Source organism: Schistocerca americana, chromosome 3 (genome assembly GCF_021461395.2).
Source record: "Schistocerca americana isolate TAMUIC-IGC-003095 chromosome 3, iqSchAmer2.1, whole genome shotgun sequence".
NCBI lineage: Eukaryota > Metazoa > Arthropoda > Insecta > Orthoptera > Acrididae > Schistocerca > Schistocerca americana.
In genome coordinates, this window is record NC_060121.1 from 960,718,842 (window position 1) to 960,725,879 (window position 7,038).

General features: G+C 51.8%; 1 non-coding gene across 1 annotated transcript; it reads left to right on the forward strand.

The window, feature by feature from the left end:
- Positions 1-5,720: 5,720 nt before the first annotated feature.
- Positions 5,721-5,839, forward strand: LOC124608309. The gene has a single exon (XR_006978985.1). It is a non-coding gene; the product is annotated as a 5S ribosomal RNA (ribosomal RNA).
- The last annotated feature ends 1,199 nt before the right edge of the window (positions 5,840-7,038 follow it).

Genomic DNA, 7,038 nt, shown 5'->3' on the forward strand with positions numbered 1-7,038 from the left:
GGGGAAGCGTCGGACATCTCGCCCGAAAACGCGCGAAAACAAACCACCGAACCGGAGGACCTAGTCCTACGGCCGGACCGCCCACAGCAAGTTCAAACCCCGCCTCCACATAGCGCTTAAATGCAGGAACGCTCGGGCTATAACGTCATCACGTGCAATGTCAATAAAATGAATTCGGTTGTGAAGATAGACGCCCTCACGGAGTTCCTGCAGCACCGAGCTGCCGATATAGCGATATTACAAGAAGTCGTCACCACGGACTTGGAACAAGTACCGGGATTCGACGTCTTCACGAACATTGACGCAGAAACGAGAACTGGCACTGCTGTAATGGTGAGGAATGGAATCGACACAGAGGACATCAAGACCCTGACTGACGGCCGTGGAATAGCAATCAAAATAGCTGGGACGTACTTTGTCAACATCTATGCGCCGTCAGGCACAGAAAACAAGAGGGCCAGAAGCCAGTTCTTCAACGAAGATATTTGTGCACTCCTTCCACGCAACAACAGCAATGTTGTGCTGGGAGGCGATTTCAACTGCGTGTCTGCTCCGGAAGATCAAGTCCCGGTACCTAATCTGTGCATGGAGCTGCAGGAACTGCTAAGAAAACTGAATCTACGTGACTCTTGGCGTCTATTATACCCCAACACAACGGAATTCACGTACTTCCACAACCGCGGAAGAAGCAGGCTTGACAGGATTTATGTGACCAGAGAGTTGGCCACCTCTGTGTCACGTGTGGAAGTCTGCCCTGTGATCTTCTCCGACCACTGTGCCTACATTTGCAAGCTCCAGCTGCCAACGAATAAAATATCAGGAGGAAGATCAGCGTGGAAACTTAACACGGAACATCTAAGTGACGCCAAACTACAGCAGGAGATAGCGCTCACACTGGAAGAAAGTTTACAGACGCGACAACAATATCCGTCCACCACACAATGGTGGGTCGCATCTGGGAAACCACACATAAGGAAGACGCTGATAAGGCACAGTGCGGAAAAGGCTTTCTGGAGGAAGAGCACGGCAGACTTTTACACGCAGTGTCTGAAGGACGCGCTCAACTGTCCTCCAGACGACGACCTGCTTCTCACGCGTGTGAGAGGAATAAAGGCGCGACTACTCAATATCATGCGTCAACAAATGAAAGGCGTCGTCGTCCGCAGCCAGACACACGGCGCCACTGAAGACGAACCTGCCACACTGCACCACTTGCACAGGGAGAGGGAGAGGGCACAAAACAGAACTGTAAGAGAGCTTAGCGACGCAGCTGGCCGCAAAATAACAACTAGGAGGGACATGATGCGTCACGTAGAAGACCACTTCTCCGATCTCTTCAAGGCAGAGGAACCAGATGACGCAGAAACAGCAAAACTACTACAAGGAACGCGCAGACGGCTGAACGACACCGATCGCGCTTTGCTGACGGAAGCTGTGTCAGAGGATGAAGTGAGAGCCGTCCTCAAAACATGCGCCAACGGCAAAGCTCCAGGAGCGGACGGATTACCGTCAGAATTCTACGCCACCTGCTGGGACAAAGTAGGTGGAATAATAACAGAAATTGTCAACGAAATTCTGGACGGGAAGGAGATACCACCTCCGTTCCTGGAAGGGACCATCACTCTGGTACCGAAAAATAAGGCGCCAAAAACGTTAACAGACTTCCGCCCAATTACCCTCCTAAATGCGGACTACAAGCTCGTAGCGAAATGCGTCGCGGAAAATATGAAGCTCGCCCTCAAAAAAGCAATCAGCCCATGGCAGACATGTGCAGTGTTAGGCAGAAACATTTTCGACGCCGTCTGCACGTACAGAGACGTTATAGCCCACGCCGCATCCAACAGAGCGACTGCAGTGATCATCTCTGTAGACTTCCAAAAGGCCTTCGACAGGATCGGTCACCGGTACCTGCTGAAGACCTTGGCAAGACTGGGTTTTGGCCCCGAATTCGCTCAAGTCATCAAAAACATGTTATCAAATGCCACGTCAAGAATTACTGTAAATGGCTGGACATCTACGCCGATAAAACTGGGGAAATCTGTGAGGCAAGGGTGCCCACTGTCGATGGCACTATTCACAGTAGCCCTCGACCCAGTCCTCAGGAAACTCGCTGCCACCGTCAACGGCTACAAGCTGAACGATATAAACGTGACACGTATGGCTTATGCCGATGACTTGAGCATTTTCGTGGACGGTAAAGAGGACATCGACAAAGTCCTCCCAATAATAGAGTCTTTTGGGAAGGCATCTGGGGCCAAAACCAACCCCAAAAAAACCGTGCTCGTCCCGATAGGGAACGGGAAACTGAGAGAGGCCAGACCATGGTACCAGGTGACCGACAAATATAAAGTTCTAGGTGTTCAGCTGCAGGCCTGCCCACTCAAAATGGCCGCAGAGAACTGGCGGAACATCCTGAACACCACGAGAGGACTCGTCAGGACACACGCCAACAGAAACCTGACGTTGGATCAGAAAGCACAGCTGATCAACGAAACGATCCTGGCGAAGGCTTGGTACATGGCACAAGTCATGAACGTACCAACAGAAATAGGGAAGTCTATAGGAAGCGCTGTATACTACCTGCTGTGGAGGCGGGAAATTCTCAAAGTGTCGCAAGCCACCAGCACTCTCCCTAGAGAAGAAGGGGGGCTGGGCCTGATAGATGTCACGAGAAAATGCGCGGCACTGTTGCTCCACCGAGCTCTACAAATGGAGGACAGAAGTGTAGACTGTACCACGTCGTCTCTACTGAAAGAACACAGACCCGATTCCGGGGAAGCGCCGGTAGACGTCAGTAGCATACCCTACAAGATGCGCTACTTGAAGCAGATAGTAATGGACAGTAGCTACATCTCATCCACGCTAGCAGTGAAGGAGATGAGAACTGCAGCGAAAATCTATCGTGCACTGAGAGGCAAACAAGGAAGAAGCAGAACAGAGACGAATCTTCCAGACCACGACTGGCCACAAGTCTGGAAGAATCTCTCTGAGAAAGCCATACCTCCGGAAGCTAGAGACACGTGGTACAAAGTCGTACACAACAAGTTACCGACGAACGAGCGGCTAGCGCGCATCGGCATGCGCGAGTCGCCGCACTGCGAAGCGTGCAACGAGATCGACACCGTGGAACACCGCTTCACATGTCCGACAAGTCAGGCGATATGGGAGACGTGCAGGAAAATGGTGGCACTCATGAACAGGGCGGACCACCGAACTATAGAAGCCACAGCCCTCACCATCCCGGCTGCAAAATGTTTTCCACGTCCCAAACGCGTCGCGACCATGTGGACGTTCGCGATGACAGCGCACGCCATAATCGCGAAAAAACAAACGGACGGAGTGCAGTTCCTCACCGATCTCTGGGAGGAACACAAGCGAGCCAAGCGGAAAAACAACTACAGGCAGACGTTCCAGAACTACCTACAGATAGCGCTGGACGCCGCCTTCAAGGACGCCCTCCGTCCCCACACGCCGCGACCGCCTCCGTCGTCTCCGCCGTCGCCGGCGCTGCCGCCGCCGCCGCCGACGCCGCCGCCGCCGCCACACCACGCCCCCCCCTAGTCCTCCACGCCTTCGTCATCGCCGATGCAGACCCTCCAACACCCCCAAAGTGCTGTGTGTTAAAAGTGCGTGCGGTGCAAAATTTGTGCAGTGCAATCACAGTGTCCGCAACGGAAAAAAGTGTATATATTATTAGATGAGTGCTACGGCTACACACATAGCGCATATCCAGGTAGCGTTCATAAAAATGTGCGAAACATCACCCGCTACGCCGAAGATGACTATGTGAGTAGACTACCAAAAGAAACAACTCTCTGCAATTTCTATCTAATCATGTTAAGCTTACGTAGAATATATTTGTCCACTTATAGAGTTTTTCATTAATTATGTCTCAAATGTGTTCTATATCGTCCTCTCACTAGATTTCTCTCTCTCTCTCTCTCTCTCTCTCTCTCTCTCTCTCTCTCACTCTGTCTCTCTGTCTCTCTCCCTATCCCGCTCTCGCTCTCTTCCTCTCAGCCACAATCTCGTGGACACCTTCGCTATATAAATATATAATATTCATTCATACATATTTGTCATTGTCCTTTGCCTCCTAGATGTAAGCATTAGCCAGTAAGACAACTCTAATAATAGTTACATGCCACATAATGGCACCACACCAAAAACTCTACCTAAAGTCTAGAACTTAGAAGTATCTGAATTACACCCATGAAATTAACAAAAATGCAAAATAAACAGCGAAAAAATGAAATATTTTTGCTCCACTGACTTACAAATCAGTGCAACAGTGTAAATCAACCTGCAAATGCACAAAATATAACGAAACAGACAATAGCAACAAAGTCACATATCAGAAAAGAAAAGAAAAAGACTCGATAACTAACAGAAATTGAAATTGAAAATACCTTGGAATCTCATGACTGTATCTGTTATTTTGTAAATAAAAGTTTATTACGTTAAAAAAAAAAAAAAAAAAAGGTGCTGTTGGCTCTATCTCATTTTTTAATTTTTGCGTCGCTACACCTGCCAGGCCTCTCTTTCATACTAACTTTCAGGTGTGACAAAGATGCTTCCACAAGCATTTTAAAGTACTGCACTAAACATAAGACACGAAATTACAGTAATGAACTCAGTTTGAGTAAGAATGCGCCGAGGAATAGTGCTAGGAACTCGTTGGAAATAACGAAACACTTCGAATCGACAGATGCGTTCTTGAAATGCGTCAGAGCCTACTGTTTTGTAGCAGCGCTAAATTCCGAAAACTAACTAAATAAATGAAGAAGAAAAAGAAAAAAAAAAAAAAATGAACCGTTCTCGTCCGATCACCCAAGTTAAGCAACAACGTTAGTATTCGGATCGGTGACTGCCTGGGACCTCTGGCTGTCTTCATATTTTGCTTTTTTGTCGCCACCACCACTGCCAGCCCTCTTATTCAGATGTGACAACGATGTTTCCACAATGACTTAAATCTGTTGTAATAAACAAAAGATACGATATTAGGGCACTCAGTTTGAAGAAGAGTGTGCCAAGGAAGATTTCCAGAGTCTCTGGAAATAACAAAACAGTATGAAACGACAGAAATGTTGTGAAATACGTCAGGGCATATTGTTTTGCAGCAGTGCACATCTGCAAATTTGTAAACAAAAATTTATCTTTCGCCTCTAGAGGAGATGGATGCTTTGTTGAACCTCCTGTGTCCTCTGTCCGTGTTTTCGCACCTTTCGAGCGCATCGCTGCTCTACTCTAGTAGCTCCGAACGGCCGCACACGGCGTCTCGGACACGCCGGTTCGGCCCGCGCCCATCTCGCAGATGTTTCTCGTGCTTGTGCGGTCATATGGAGCGCGACCCGAGCGGCAGCGAGCGGCAGTCGAGCGAATGCACCGCGCAAATTACGCAAATATCTGGAAGCGCGGCGCGTGTCAGGCAGGTGAGAAAGCCTCCGCCGGTCCAGCAGGACACTGCCACACCCCGCGCAGTCCCCCCGACGCCCGGCCCTGCGCCGGATAACAAGAACAAGGTGCGCCCCCCGCGGGTGTCGGAGGCCGCACGCACCAAACGAATGACAGGCGGTGCAACGAGCAGCTGTGTTGTGCGTGTCACCCACGTGGCGGTGGAAGGACGTGCCTTGCGTCAAATGTGCCACGGAAAACGGCGAATGCGTGTGTCGGGAGAAGGGCCGAACGCTTCTTCTGCAGTGCGGCTACATTATAAGGACGCCAACGGCCATACCATGTTGAATACACCGGTTCTCGTCCGATCACCGAAGTTAAGCAACATCGGGCCCGGTTAGTACTTGGATGGGTGACCGCCTGGGAACACCGGGTGCCGCTCGCTATTGTGCGTCCCAGGTAGTCGAGGATTACCGGCCGCCGAGCCGTCCCTGCCCGGCATCCCACCGCGCCGCGCCCGCGCCCGCCGCCTGCCGGCTCCCGCGCCGCGCCAGCCGTAGCCGTCTCGCCGTAGGCGATCGTGTTTCGTGTTTCAACGATTTGGTGAGTGCTCCACGGAAAAAATGACAACGTTTAATCGCTCAAGTACGACGATTCAGTGCGCGTTTGATCGTGAACACGAACGGCCGTCCTCCTTCGATATAGAGGAGTGGATGTTTCACGAACTTAAAATTCAGGAGGACGAATTAGAGGGGTTGCAGCTAGATTTCACGCTGCTTAGCCTCTTTCTGAAATTGAAAACGGACGTGAGATGCGAGACGCTCGTAAACGTAAGCGGTGGTGTGAGAAAATTTAAACACAGAGATGGCCGCGTCAGGGATGTAAAAATAACGTACGCCGGACACGGCGTGAGGAACATAAAGGTGTATAACCTTCCCTTCGAGGTGCCAAATGAGGAAGTTGCACGTTACTTCAAGCTGTACGGTGAGGTTCTCTCTGTAACGAGAGACTTCTGGGGTACCGGGCACCGGTATAAAGTGGACTCTGGTGTTAGGTCCGTCAGGATGGTCCTACGAAAACACGTGCCGTCGTTTATTGTAATAGGAGGACACAGAGGTGTTGTCCAATATAGCGGACAACCACCGACGTGCTCCATCTGCAGTTCGACTGAACACATGAGGAGCAGCTGCCCCAAAAATAAGAGGGTGGCTCAGCTGCCGCGCGAAAACGCGGACAACGCAGCGGAGCAGGCGGCAAGTTACGCCGGAATTTTGTCGGGCCAGAGCCCGCGCGCCAACGACGAGCCTGCCGTAGCGGAAGCAGCGGTGGCTGCCGCGCCAGCCGAGGCCGCCCAGCCGGCAACACCGGCCCCAGCGGCGGCCGCCGCGGTCAGCGCAGGGGAGAAGCGGCACCTGAGCTCCGACTCGGACAACGAGACCACAATGGAGGCCGAGCCGGCGGCCGCCCCCTCCCCCGCCGCCCGGCGGGTGAAGGTCACGCGCGCCGCCGCGCCCGCCCAGCCGTCAGCTGAGGCTGTCATTCACGGCAGCCAGCTGGCCGGGCCCAGCGCAGAGTCCACGCCCACCTCGTACACCGAGGCGCGCGAGATCGCCATCAAGAAGCAGGTGACCAAACTCGCCCGCA